Genomic DNA, 15,440 nt, shown 5'->3' with positions numbered 1-15,440 from the left:
CCATGAGGCCATTGAGCACCGAAGAGAGAGAAGGCACTCGAGTCAACACCATTGGCCAAGTGACCAACGACACCTGTTTCAGAGAAAGGGTGGGCAAGCTGACAGCCTAAACCTTTAAGAAGGGTGTGCATTGTTGGAAGCCGGAGTACATTGCAAGAGATTCTGTACCCCAAGCACAGCAGAGATCTGCCAGCCATTGGCCCTCGGGAATATGGGAGGCACATGGAACCTTGTATCATAGAGAAGTATGTATTGCTATGTAGGTACTACAAGTATGACACCATGGTCCTTTACCCTTGACTTGGTGTGCACTGTGAATATGCGTTTCTGGCAGCGTCACCTGATAGCATCAATCATGAAAGGGGTGAGCAGGGCCTGCCTGAGGTCAAGTGTCCTCAATCAAAAGAGAACTTAACGCCTGAGGAAGCCTGTGCAGACGACAAGTTTTGTTCAGGCATGGTAGGCAATGTTGCCACATTGAAGAGAGGCCATGCTTACTATTATCATGTACAAGGACAGCTTGGTGTGACAGGGCACAGCTGGTATGATTTTGTGATTTTCACTAATGCAGACTCCCTTGCGAAGAGCATTTCTGTTAAAAGGATTTACTGACTAAACGAGCTGAGCGAAAATATCCTCATAATTTATGCGTCTGAACATAAAAAAAACGTTAGTTCTGCAACTTGCTTTATGTTACAATAATCTTGTGGTTATTTAGGACAGTTTGGTATCGAACATGTTCGTTCAGCCCTGGGCAAAATTCGAAGTCAGTCTGTCAACACTAGCAGTACTCAACTGCTTTCAACTGCGTAGCCGACATGACAGCCGAAACAATCCACCGCTTTCTGTGTCGTCCAGGGTGTCTGCTTTGTTCGAGTCTGTGACTGTGCCCGCATTTGTCTCGCTGTTCCGTCTTCTTGTCAGACTCGCGTTTCTATGCGCTGTCTGCTCTATCATCAGCGAGCTGTGTACTGTGAAGGTTTGCGTCTGCACATCGCAACGTGAAATGGCTCTGAGCACTTTAAGGAATTCTGTGCTTAAGGATGAGGACGAGCGCAACTTTTGGGTCATGTTCGCCACTCATCAAGAAGTGCTTCAACGGCGACGTATGCAGGAGCAGAGTGTACTCGCCGAGATCGACGAACTGGAGGTAGGGCAGAAACACTCTCAGAGATAACGCAACCGGCTCGTGCTAGCGGCTGCGCGACTACGCTCCCGCAAGCGGCACGTCTGGGCATATCCCCGTGCGAAGTCTTGGTACGAGACTATGCTTCCATACTTTCGGGAGAGTACATTTCGAGAAAACTTTAGAGTAGATCGCAGCACCTTCCGATACATCGTAAGCGTATGCGAGTGCCTGAGGCGGAGCGATACCAACATGCATCAGGCCATCCCCCTGGAGAAGCGCGTGGCAATCGGCTTGTATCGCCTCGCCACCTCTGTGGAAGACAGAACCGTCGCAAACGTCTGGGCATATCCCCGTGCGAAGTCTTGGTACGAGACTATGCTTCCATACTTTCGGGAGAGCACATTTCGAGAAAACTTTCGAGTAGATCGCAGCACCTTCCGATACATCAAAAGCGTATGCGAGTGCGTGAGGCGGAGCGACACCAACATGCATCAGGCCATCCCCCTGGAGAAGCGCGTGGCAATCGGCTTGTATCGCCTCGCCACCTCTGTGGAAGACAGAACCGTCGCAAATCTTTTCGGCGTCAGCCGGTCGTCTGTGAACATCATTTTCCGAGAGTTTTGCACAGTTCTTTTGAAACATATTGAACCACAGTTTGTGAAGTTCCCTCTAGCCCATTACTTGGCTGAACACCTGCGCCAGTTTGCGGCGATTGCAGGCTTACCTCAAGGCGTGGGCACCTTGGACGGCTGCCACCTCGAGGCGTGCCTGTCGAAAGAGTATGCCTCAGATTAATATAATCACAAGGGGTGGTAAAGCACCATTCTTTTGGCTGTAGCTGACCACTCATACAGGTTCCTGTATACAAACGGGTCACCTGGAAGGAACCACGACGCAGCAGTATTCCGGCCCTATCCTGCTCGCGGATCAAGCTTTCCCCCTGCAGTGCCACATCATGAAGCCCTTTCTGCAGTCTGGTACTGCTGGATCCCCCACACGGGCTTTTACTTATCATCTCTCCAGCACTAGGAGAGTAGTGGAAAATGCATTCGGTCGGCTCAAAGCTCATTTTCGGATTCTTCACAAGAGGCTCGAGTCCGACAGCGTAAACAACATTGTTCGTGCATGTTGTTGCTGCCGAGCCCCTCGCCGCTTCCGCCCGCCGAGGACACAGTGATGGCAGAGCTGGAGGAGTTTCTTGCGGGAGACCGTCTGCCCTTCGCAGACTCTAGCTCCAGGAGCCTGAGCTTTAAGGGAGGGGAGGCGTAGGAACACTTCCCGTGGCTGCTCCTCCGGGCCCCATTTCCCTGCTTCCACCTCGCCCATTCTTCCTGGCCCCCCTTTCCCGCTCTCCCAGATCCCCAACGAGTGAGCGTTATCACCCCATTGGAGGATCGCGGGGGTGGCACGTGGACAGATCGTGGGAGCGCACGTGATCGGCCAGGGGCAAAACTATAAAAAGGGGAGGCGGGACACTGGGGGGGGGGGGGGGGGGCTCTCTCTCAACTCCAGACTGGTCAGTGGTGGACAGACGGCCGGACGGACAACAGCGACGGAGGACGGGGACTCTTTAACTTTGTGAGTTAGTAAACTGTTTTGACCACGCACTGTGTCGGGTGACTTCTTGGGGAGCGAGCGAAGCACGACTCGATCGGGCGTCGATTAGGTGACGACCCACAAAGTATAGGCTTCATCGGAGATCGACCTTGAAGGGATCCGTCGATATCGGAACCATCTCCACAGCCTCTGTCGTGCCATTCCTGTCCTTGTGGCCCCGCCCCTGCTGCCGTTCCTGTCCCGACGGTTCAAGATGTCGTTCATCTCTGCAGCTCCTGGTGCCTGGTGCCGCCAATGTTACTGCGGCCCCCTGTCCTGGTCATGTTCCTTTGGTGCTTGGCGCCAATCATCGTCCTGCTGCCACTAGTGCCGCCGCCCATGTTCCTGTGGTGCCTGGCGCCGTTCATCGTCCTGCGGTCCCTGGTGCCGCCCATGTTCTTGTGGTGCCTGGTGCTGTCCATGCCCTGGCAGTACTTGGTGCCATTCTTGTTCCTGCGGTAACCTGCACCATTCAGGATACTGGGGTACTTGGTGGCATTCCCACCACTGCAGTTTCCAGTGCTGTTCCAGCTTCAGCTTCCCAAGCTGTCACCCGCAATGTGACAAGTGCAATTTCCAGTGACATTCCCGCCACTGTAGTCCCCAGCACCGTTCCTGCTTTCGATTCCCAAGTGGGTTTCCGCACCGCTGCAGCTCCCGTCCTGCCTGCCGTTACGGATCCAGTTCTTAAAGAGGCCTCCACAGCCGCTGTCAATGAGGGTCCAGAACCCCCAGTTCCTGCTGGCATAGGCGTGCGCACAGGGGGGCGGCCGCCCCCTCTAATCATCTAGGGGGGTGGCGCAAAGTTGGCCCGAATCGAGGCGCGACTGCGCCGGCGGTATGATTTCTTTTTCGACGGCATAAAACACCGACGCCAAAGTTCCCTCCCTCTAGTGCGCGCAACGAAAAAAACAACCATAAAAAGACGCCGCGACGGAGCGCCAGGCGCCAACCCGTCTGCTTGGTGGCTGCTTTTACCATTCGTTGAGCAACAGATTGCATTGTCAACAAGTTGTGAGTCAGTCATCGAACAGTTTGGGACAAAATCGCGTAGAATTTTGCTTTAGACTTTTCACGATTGGTGAAAAGTACTATATCTCTCGCGTGCTACACATTTTTAGTAATCTAGTCATAAAATATGTTTACCACCACATAACATATCCATTAGTTTGTATAACGTTCGTTGAGCATGACATAATGCGTGCGTGTTATCTTGTGCAAAAAAAGTAATTATAGCCCTTGTTTCTATTACATGTTTCTATCAAGCGCCACAAAGTAAGATTATCAACTGTACATTTGGATGCTCAGAAGAAGAAAAATGGCATGTCATAGCATTTATCTTCAATAATTACTAAATATTGTAACTTGCTGTTTCTCGTATTTTTAATCTGCGGTAAATTCTCGTGCTTTTAAGCGTTGCCGTTACATTATGTATTGGGTGGCGTTTTTCGTCCTCTGCATGAACGTTGCAGACGCCATATGACAGCTTTCGCCATGTGTAGGTGCACCCATGCGTTTGCCCTGTATGTATACTACATTTTCCATGCTAGCAGAGTCACGTTGAGGCAATATTTTTAGATATTCTGTGCTGTTAAAGATTGCATATGTGTCGTATCTTTCTCTGCGTGGTTTAGAAAGAATAAAAATTCTTTGTACGTGCGTTGTATCACTGATGCCTCAGCAGCGCAGGGGATGCCTTTCTTTGCGGACGTTTCACAAGAAAGTGAAACCAACTGCTTAATAATATTTTGTATATTTTACAATTCAATATTGTTGAAATAAACATTTAATAACCATATCTCGTCTCAGCACTACAATATGAGCGGAAGGACATCAGTGAGAGTGCGTCGATAGAAAGGGGGGGGGGGGGGCGCTCTGGGGAAACCTCGCCCCCCCTAATGAAAAATCCTGCGCACGCCTATGCCTGCTGGTCCTGGCTTTCCAGGACCAAGCGGTTCTCTGCTGAGCACCACCTCAAGTACTTCTCAGTGTGGGCTCGACTATTGTAGCGAGTCAAATCATCCAGGTCAGCAACGGTCTAGGCGGAGCGCCCCTGAACTTCGTAGATCCAGAGGTTGCTGCACTGCACGAATCCCCAGTGGCTCGTACTTCAACAGAGGGCTACGGAGAGAGTTCTGCTGTAACAATGGAATCGCCTCCAACAGCACGTGACCACAATGGTGCATCGACACCACCTACATCATAACGCACTCCAGAGATATGCCCATTGGATGCTACCCAACGCTCAAGGCAGCGGGGGCGACTTCCTGACAAATTTCGTAACTTTGTGGTGGACACGTATTCAAAGGATTCTTCCTAAGGAACTTTTGGGACTATGTAATAATGGTTTTCAACTTCCAGGAGCGCGTAATCTATTTTCTATATTATAAATGTGACCACAGTTTTTTATCCAGCATTGCCCACGTATGTTTGAAGTTGCAACAAGTTTCCATGTTACGCACATGGAGTGCTAGGTCAAGTTGCTAAACTGCATTTTCACATATGTAGTGGGACTACTATACAGTGAATTGTCATGGCATATTTTTGTTGTTCTTACATCTAGCATTGTTAATAATAGAACGACATGAAAGTTTAGGACTACCCTCCATCCATTTGGCTGCCAGTTTCCCATCCACCAAGCACTCTCCAGTTGGGCAACCAACAGAATCAATGGAGCGTAATGGACACTTATTCTTCATGTTTTTGCGAGCTGCTAGCTCGAGGTTCACGACCATGCCTGTGAACATTGCACGCTAACGTACCACAATACATGCGATAATCCATATGCTTACAAACAAATTCTCAAGCTATAATGTCAAAATATAAAAGACCATATACAAGTATATTCTTTTTACTTCATATCTGTTACGGTACGCATTGCATCGTCGCTCCCCTTGTTTATTATTTTCTGCCTCAGGTTTAAGCAAAGTACCTTTTCGGTACAGAGTTGGCTTTACTGAGCAGCATTTATTTCTACAGCATTCGTCCATCATCCTTGTCAGCCTCAGTGACGAGGATGACCATAGACTTGACAGAACATGCAGGGGATTCTTGCCCTTTTGTTTCGCTTATGGCCTTCGTGCCGTCGTCCTTATCAGTGTCAATGACAAAAGTGGCGGTCGACCTGACGGTCATACAATGCCACAATTCTCTTATACACCGTACAATTGTCCTTGGAAGCCTTCATATAATGTTCCAGTCTATAACCAGTCAATATGAAACATCAACTGCTTTTCCAATATCTGCATTTCTCGGCAGTACATTCAAGGTGCAAACACTTGAATGTCTTAGAAATCGAAGCAAGCCTGATTAACTATATACTGTGGGCTTGGCAACCCATCATCGGGCGAAAGAACCCGAGCTCCGCGCCCGGCGCGCAACGTGCGCGGAAGCCACGCTCGAGGCTCGGGGCCCGGGAGTCGGCCGCCGCCGCCAGGGCAGCCGTCTTGCGCCTCACGGCCATCAACGAACACAACCTCCAGCGGGCCCTGGCGGTCGTCCGGCGCCTAAGACCCGCCCTCCTCCGCCCCCCTTGCCGGCCGACATCGCAATTAACATTGACGAAAACGAAGAACCCTTCTAACCACCCCGTCAACTCCAACGAACTCGGGGGGGGGGGGGGGGGGGGGGGGGGGGAGTTTGTGGGCTTGGCGGCCCATCATCGGGCGAAAGAACTCGAGCTCCGCGCCACACTCGAGGCTCGGGGCTCGGGAGTCAGTTGGCTGCCAGGAACGAGTAAAGGTGTGTGTTCTGAGATCTGCCTCGTTGGTCCTTCTTGCGGGTGAGCAGTAGCACCGAACCCTACAATACATAGTGTTATTTTTGTTGGAACGTTACTTGTGCGCAATATGAGTCTATAGTATTGATGAGGTGCATTTTTTACATCCACAAGGAAAGCACTACAAAGCGAGCAACATTGTGAACTTCAGTGTTGAACTTGACCAGTAAACTGTCATCTGCCATCAGGCAGATGACTGTCAGGCCGATAATTTCTGTCCAGTATAAAGCTCATCGTATGTTTCCAAGGGCTAGTCAAACAACCAGTGGTACTTTTTTTTTGTTGTTGCATGAAACGACATAGACATTTCAGTTGAACTGAGTTCTTCTCGAAATTATGCAGAGTGTCTCAACACACGTCTGCACTCTTAGTTCATTTCTTGTCTTTATATTTCCTCCAGTCACTGCATGGGGTTATTTGTAGTGATTGGAAGGATTCCCTTATGTGCGAGTTTCTGTATCTTCTTTGAAAAAAGTGAGTGAACTGTATCTTCTGCCTCATACTTGTATACGAAACATTCATTTTCTATTAAGAGAAGTGCATAGATACTTTTATGGGACACCGCCTTCTGTAGCTGCCGTGCTGAAAAGTAGTGTACTGGCCAACCAGGGGGGAGGACAAGAATATCCCCAGCTGCTTTAAGGAATACGCTGAGGTGCAAGTAGCACTCTACTGCATCAACGTAGAAATTGAGAGGTCTCGCTATATGGCGTGCTGGCTGTTTACATACTCATAATACAAAGGATGCTACAATGCTCAATTTTTTATTGGAGTGTCTCCAGCTGGTCTAATCACCTTTATCAGTAAGGGTTTTGGGGGAAGAACTTCTGACAAAGCCTGTGTGGAAAAGTCACCCGTCCCAAGTAAGTTAGAGAAGTTCACGCCACTATGTAATGGTGGCCAAAGGCTTTCACGTTGATACAGAATGTAACAAGCTAGGGCTAGGTGTCGTGCAGCCACCATTCCTTTGCCAAAGTTTTGGCTGCTGATGCCAAATGGACTGCAAGTGTCGCCCGAGCAAGGGTTCACGTAGAGAGGGTTATTCAGCGTCTGAAGGTTTTCAAGGTCTTTAAGGGGCCGATTCCCTGGGAAATGTTGCAAGCTGTGGACAACTCAATGACTGTGGTTGCAGGAATCATTAATCTTTCTTCACCAATTCGGTCACAGGATAGGTTTGCATAGATGCTGAATAAACCTGCAGTCCAAAAGTTTTTAACTGTTCATCCTCAGTCTGTCTATGCGGAGAGGATGGGCCTCTGAGACGTGATTATGGTCCACCTCAACGCAGAAGGGCCTGCCTTCAAGGAAAGGGTAGAATGGAAAAATTTCTGGAACGCCCGCGTCAATTAGGTGCGAAAGCACAATGGCCTGCTGGCGGTGGCGCAGACGGGCGGTGGTCCCAACTCGGTGGGTCCCCTCAACGAGGTTGAGAGCCAGATTCTGGCCATCGTCGGGAGGGAGTTGTCAAGGGGCTGCTGTGTTTGCGTCCCAGGCAGTCCCTTCGGCCGTCCTCCGAGGCCTCAATGAGAAGCCCACTTTGCGTCGTTGTGAAATCGCCGTAATAGCGCAATAAATGAAGGCACATAGAAAAGACAAGAACACTGTGCAGTACTGTTAACGCAAACGAGCGATCGCGGGTTTTCTTTCTGGTTTTCTCTTAGAATTTAAAGGCTCTTATGAAAACTAGTGTGATAGAAAGTGCTCATTTGGTGCACTAATAATCCAATGTCGTGTAGCGTGTCGCACATTGTACATAAATCTCGGCAGCTTTGGAGCCTCTGAACACCGACCCTTTGTGTGATAGGACTCCAGTCTGCTGCAAACTACAATGTGCACAAATTCTTTGTTCGACCGGAAATATATGCGTTTTATATTGAAACATTTCTGCCTAACCTGCAAGAAAGAATGAATGCTGTTTCATGTTGAGGAAGAACTACCTGTTTTGTTGCAATGCAGTAGAGGGGCAGCAGTGATCACAGTGAATCTGCTTTGCAGCCCCCACTGCCAGCAGAGCTGCTCTACCTAGAGGAGTCTGGGGGTGCCTCCAGAGAAGCCTCTTCAGTCGGCCAGCTGCTTCAGGAGGTGGACCGCCGGCTGTTGATTGTGGTGAATAGACTCACTCCCGTGTTCACAGGAAGCATACGAGTTCGGTAATTTTTGCATGCATCGAGAAAAGCTACCCAATGGCTTTTACATCTCACTCCAATGAAATGAATGCAAATGAATCTGCCAGCTGAATCGAGTTGACAGAAGTGGGGCTGCCACACGTTAGAGCGGTTTGGGACGTGCATGAAGGTAATGTTTTGTTCATGTTAAATATATAGAGGGTTAACTGTTTGTTTCCACACTGATATTGTGTGTTGCTTATGGCCCGTTCACACTGGGAGCTGACCCGCAAAGCAGTCCAGAGTGTGAAGTTAAAGATGTAGTGAATAAAAAGTTAAAATATACCTTTCACGTTCAGAAATAGGTTAACCATGATCAACTCTATCTGCTAATGACAATCGCACGCTTGTATTTCAAATGGATGGCTGTATAACTCATTCTAAACGTTCGATTGTGGCGAGTGCTTCAAAATCAGCCATCGAAAAACGCGGTATACACCGCAAAACTTTGCGTGAATGGTTTGACGTGCGAAGACCCATCTGCATAAACACGGCAGAACAGGCGTAAAATGCACATGGTGCAATTCTGATCATGATTTTTCACTTTGCATGCACATGTTTCAAACTTTAAGAAAAGTGTGGATGAAAGCCACAATGCTTGACAGCCGTCTCCTTGCTGCCCTGGATCCCCCCAGGACACAGCCACAGAGCTGCCTCCCAAGACAACAGAGGGACGAGCCTACTATAAGGGACATGCTTTACGTACAGAGAGCAGTCTTGACTGCACAGCAGGAAAATGCGGCAGCCATCCATCAACTGCTTGGCCATTGCAAGTATTGTACTCGCTGTTTATACTGTCGTGTGGTGGCCCATTATGACAAGAAGCAAACTTTGTCCCCATTATTATATGCAAGTTCACAATGTTTCATTTGCATCATTCAGTGGCAGCAAAGGGCACTTTATAGATTGCCAATGGTCTATACAGCATTCTACTTACGGATCTCTAAATAGCACCATTTTGTTTGTCTGTAGCAGAAATTACACAAATCCGGGTGTATTGCCATGCGCGTGGCCAAATGGTTACCGTGCTCGGCTTTCACACTGAGGGCCCAGGTTCGATTCTTGGGAGCAACGCAGCTTTTTGTTATTTTTGTAAATGTCGCATTCTGGTAAATTCAAAAACCCTGTTGCTTGTTCGAGGTCCGAATGTCTTATGTGCCGAACCTTTTATGGCGATTGTTCCAGAAGGCCACGCATGTATATAAGGGGCTCCGTGTGGCAAGCCAGAGTCTGTTTTTCAGCAGCGCTGAGTCCTGCTGTTATGCCGTGACATTTTGGTGAGGCGACGAGAACTGGAACTAAAAGTTTAATGGGGCGAACTTGTGCTCAAAACACAGAAGAAAAAGGCTACCATCGCAGGCGTCAATGGAGGCGTTATAGCAGGATCAAGCGGCAGCGTAACAGCAGGATCGCGCACTGGGGCAAGACCGACTCCGGCTCGCCATGCGGAGCCTCTTATGTGGACGCATGGGCTTCTGGAACAATTGGTATAGAAGGTTCAGCACACAGATCATTCAGACCTCGAACAAGCGACAAGGTTCTTGAATTTACCAGAATGCGACATTTACAGAAATAGCAAAAAGCTGCGTTGCTCCCAGGAATCGAACCTGGGGCATCCGCGTATGAAAGCGGAGCACGGTAACCATTCGGCCACGCACGCTCTCGCACGGTCATGCACGTGGCAATATTACTTGATTCAGCAGGGCGAAGATACGAGCTTGAGCGGGTGGCCTCTACACCTTCTTCACGGAGTTGTTGTCAGCTTTGTTTTTATTTGTGCTGCAGGCGAAAGCACAATTTTATCCAGCTGACTTAATTCCTTAGTGCGACATTGCATGCTTACTCGCACAATTAAATCTAAGTATTGCCCGAAATCATTGAAATTATGAGAGTTTGAACTGTGTATGATAGCCGAGTGATTCATATTGCTCGCTTGCCAGAGTGGACAGCGGACGGAGGGAAATTTCGACATAACACACCTGTCGAAGGATGTTTCTCCTTACACTCTGACTCATGTGGCCTATCCTGCTTGTATAAGCCAGATTGAGATAGTTCTCACGAAGTAGAAAATGAGCACATCAATGCAGGTTGACAACTTTATGTTCTCTAATCAACTCTCTACTAGATTGTTTGTGCTGGAATTGATTGAAAAATCACACTTTATTAACCTGTTACAAAATTCTATTTGTGGATTGGCACAAAAAAAGGAAGTATTTCCATGGTGTGCTGCTGACAAAAGAAACAAAATAATGGACCTTGGTGTGCCATTAACAACAAGCAGACAGGCCTTCACAATTCTTATATTTACATAAATTGTCATATTTAAACATAATGACCACGCACAAATGATTGATTGAGCAAGTATGAACCAAACATTAGAAAATACACAGAAACTACAGGATTAGATCAATACACAGATTATACCAGTAGCCACAAGCAACGCCAACATAGCTAAAAACAATACACAGGAACTACATGACATCACAATAACTCTGCACTTGTATGCTTAGAACACCAGGAGTGTTTACTGAGAAAAAAAGCATAATGTACATTGCACAATAGTGCCTCTTTGTACAAAGGATGCACTGAATCTTACGAAGACTATGTAGCTATAAACTTACAAAACAGTATATCATTAGGGGAAATTGACAGAATTGTCAATTCAATTGATTTCTTGCATTGTACATTTCTCTTCAGGCCGCGGAGGTGCAGGCCTCAGCTCTAAGCAGACTTGCGGATTTTTTCGGCGGTCACAGTGATGACTGGCTTACTGGAGTCGCAACTTTAGCCGGCGCTTTGCCTCGGAGCCACCAAAGCGGCCACGGTCACTACAGTGGCAGACGAGAAAATGTTCTTGGGAAGGCAAACAATGTGGCAGTAATGATCACTAGACTTAGCGCTAAAGGCTTTCCTCATATTAAAGGGACCATGAAATGATTTTAAAATCGAGTTTCATCCACCGCACGTCGTAAAAGGTGTGAAAAGAAACACAAAAACACAAAAATAGGGAGCCCAAAAAAATTATTTGCTATAGAACTTTTAAAAGAAAACTGGACTCTTTTGCGCCTTCCTTCCTTCGCCTGTTCACTACGATGCATACGCAGAATCGGTGCACGTCAGCCGAATCCACATCGCCTATTGGGTAAGAGCCTACCTCACCAGCACCGCGATCGTAAACAATAAATAGCCGGCGAATGTTTCCTAAAAGTTTTGTTAAATAATATTCAGATCCACATTTTGTAGCATAATTAGAGATGTGTGGCGAAAATTGCCAAATTTGATAATGCTGAGAGCCAAGCGCCATCTATCGTGTGGTAAACGAAGCAACTACTGCGCGTGCGCAGTAGGGCAGGGCCGCCAGTTACTTGGGTGACGGCGACCGACGAACATTTATTTTCTTTGTTTTCCTTCCTCTCAAAACTCCGACTGACTGAACGTTTATTTTTCTACGTGTTCTTCCCGCGCGTGCCGACTTCAAGCAGCAAGAAAACAGTACTTAAAACAGACCACGACGAACAAGAACGCTGGATTCACCGACTCCGACGAAGCGTATAGGCCTAGCAGGCATTCCGACTCGGCGCTGCGTTGCTTCGTCGCAAGACCGTCTGCCTACGACCGGCTGGTGTGCTAAATGGAATATGCCCGCGCGACCCTTGTGGACCCTTCCCGTATTATAGTTTGATCACTGACCTCAATTCTAGATTAAGAGGTGAGGAGGTCAATCTCTTCCCCTTGTTTTCCGAGGCAGTGTTGACGAACACTCGTCGAAAAGGGACTCTCGTCGATTCTATCTTCTTGTTTTGTGTGATATAGAGCTGAAATAAACGCCGTATGGATTGCCTTCGTAACACGGTATGTACACTTTGTTATTGGTATGCCATTTTTATTCTGACAGACTGCACGTCACTGTCGACCCCGGTCCAACCTTTCTTTGCCGAGTGTCGCGTCAGTATCGAGTTGCAATCGTAAAAGAACGGTCCCGAAGCGCTTACCAACAGCGCGAATACAAGACTTCCATCAAGCGCGCGCGTCCGCTCCGAGTGTAAGCAGGTATTTACGTGGCTCTTGCTGACACTCGGAGTTCAAGCGTATCTTTTTTAACGTCGGCTCGCTCCTGCATCTCCGAGGCCGCGAAAAACGCCATCTACGTCGCTTTGCAAACGACTGACACGGGCCGGCCCTTCTGCCAACAATGACGGGGTGGTGACAAGACTCGCTGCACTTCCCAACAGGCATACCGGCGTATGGGACTAGTCCCATGCTGTCGCTGTAGCGCAACATATCTCATTGAATTTCGCTCAGCTGCGATGCGGCGATGAGAGGCGCCGATTCAGGAAATACGTCGGTGACATCAGCGCAGTAAAACCTACCGGCGCACCCCAACTCGTTGCCGCTAACACTCCCATTCTCCTACTGCCGAGAGAACTTCCGGTTCCGGAAACGGTCTACGTCACGGCTTCTTTTGCGGTCAGTTGGAGAGAATGAAAAAGTCGATATTTCAATAATTTTTTGTGTAAAAGTTAATAAACCGAGACGAAAACGGATGCCTGTTCGGCATTCAGTGAACATTGACGGTTTAATGTAAAAGTTATCTGGAAAAAGTAAAAAGGTCATTTCATGGTCCCTTTAATAAATGTACCTTTTCTTTCAGAACATTGGCTGTGTTACTCTTCTGCGTTGGGCATGCAGCAAGACAACTGCCTCACAAGGCACACATCTTCAATTCAGCCTAGACGACCTAGTAATCCAGGCCATAGAAGGACACTGCAACTTAAACAGTGCCGGCAGAGGGCGCCCAGTCCCTTTACAGCTCTGGATTTGCCTGTATTTCATTTCTCAAGGCAGCCCTCAAAGCACAGAGATGGGCAGCATACGTCAAAAGCCAGATGCCACATTAAGAAAGAATGTCTTGTTAAAACAATTTTGCTAAGAAGTTATAAGTTATGCACGTCGTAAGAAGTCACAAAATCTGTATTCACGAATGCATTCTCGGGAGCAAGAAAATGACACTGTCTTGGTCAAAAACGAAATCATTGTGTGTCCCGCAAGCTCCCAAACACTGCACAAGTGGCCTGTTGCTATGGCGAAAGTGTTTTCGGCCACCCAAACAACCAACTAAAGCTAGTAAAAACAGACACTGGAGTGGAGACACCCATGACAAGCTATCTCTTTTCTAATCCCAGCATTTGGATGCTTATAAATTTCTTGCAAAAAAATTGGCAGCTTTCTTCTGGTGAAAAATTTAACAGCTAGCTAGCACTCCTAGAGCTTTTGCTACATAATGCATATGAAGTAAATACGTTAAAAATGCAACCAATTCCTTACAGGAGGGTCACTCACCCCACTTCACTACCCGTACAGGATAAGAATCAGCACTGTTAGAAAAAAACAATCAATGCGTGTGTGCTGCACTCTACTAAACCAAGGTGAATATCAGCCAGATTTATAAATGCGCCTTGACTCGGTGCTTTACCTCAACTCCATGGAGGGGAGGAAAGAAGCACACCTACACTCGAGGATCCATTGGGCTTCAAAACTGAGCCTCGGCGATTTCTACGATGAGGAGCTCCTCGAGAAACCCTCTTCCACTCAAGGAAACTCGGAGACATGACAGGCGTCTAGTTATGAGGTTGTTGTGAGAGGTAAATTTAAAACATTATTGTGGTGTAAAATAGGAACATATTCATTCATTTTATTTAAGACATTTTAGTGACATTGAATTGGAAGGCTGCAAGTTTGCTGCTTTGTAACAAGAATTGTTTAATGTGTCTTAGCAGGTGAACAGCTCGCATCCTTTCTGCATCGCACGCCTAAACAGAGGTTTGTATCTGCATCATTGTCTCACTGTCCTTTTTTATGTCTAAAATGATTATCTTCCACCTTTCCTTTTCCTTCAGGGCTACCACAGTGTCTTTTCTAGCAACCTCCAACAATGTCCAAGGAGGCTGCCACGGAGGGACGAGGAATGTACATGAAGGAGGAGCAGGATATCCTCGGAACGTCATCCAAAACTTCTCGATAGAAGCTAAAATCGAAGCATGGAACATACTCTGCATTGAGTATAACTGCCAGACGCATGTCCTTTCACGGGACGTTGAACAACTAAAAAACTGTTGGGGCAACGCTAAATCCAGATGGAAAAAGGTGACTCGGAGGAGAAGCGGGGCACTCACACAACAGGTCTGTAACCCATTTTTACTCTGCAGAGGAGTAGGATTTGTAGTATAATACCATTTCATTATTGAAAGCGGCGCCGCAGGCCTTCAAGGTATGGGCGATTTGCCTTTCTGCGGTGCCGCGGCTCTCCTGAGCTAAAATAAATTTATCATGTAATTATATCACATCAGAGGAATTTGCTGTGGCCATCTGCAGAATCCACAAGAGCTCGGGAAGCAGGTTGCTACCGACGCGGTGGTTAGGCGCAGTGGACGGAGCTTGAAACTGGCCGCAAGCACACCGTTTCTCCAACTGCGAGCCTAAAGCACGAGCAGGGTAGACCACAACTTACAGTGCAGACGCACTGCCCTGCCTCAAACCGCCAAAGGAGAGCCAGAAGACTCCAGCTGATGACAACAATGACGATTACCTCCTGGACATTACCAATCAGGCTGCTATAAGCAATCATACCAAAGTCCTATGCAGTGCTCTGGTGGATGATAGTGAGCAACATATGCGCCAGATCCTTGAAATCATGCGACAGGACAGAACAGCCATCCAGGAGACACTTGCCACAGCCCTTCAGAGACTCGCCACCAGAGTGCCTCCGGGCCTG

The sequence above is a fragment of the Ixodes scapularis genome, unplaced genomic scaffold (genome assembly GCF_016920785.2).
Source record: "Ixodes scapularis isolate PalLabHiFi unplaced genomic scaffold, ASM1692078v2 PGA_scaffold2__306_contigs__length_199485367, whole genome shotgun sequence".
Classification (NCBI taxonomy): Eukaryota; Metazoa; Arthropoda; class Arachnida; order Ixodida; family Ixodidae; genus Ixodes; species Ixodes scapularis.
The sequence above is the reverse complement of the archived record's forward strand: the minus strand, read 5'-3'. Positions refer to the sequence as shown.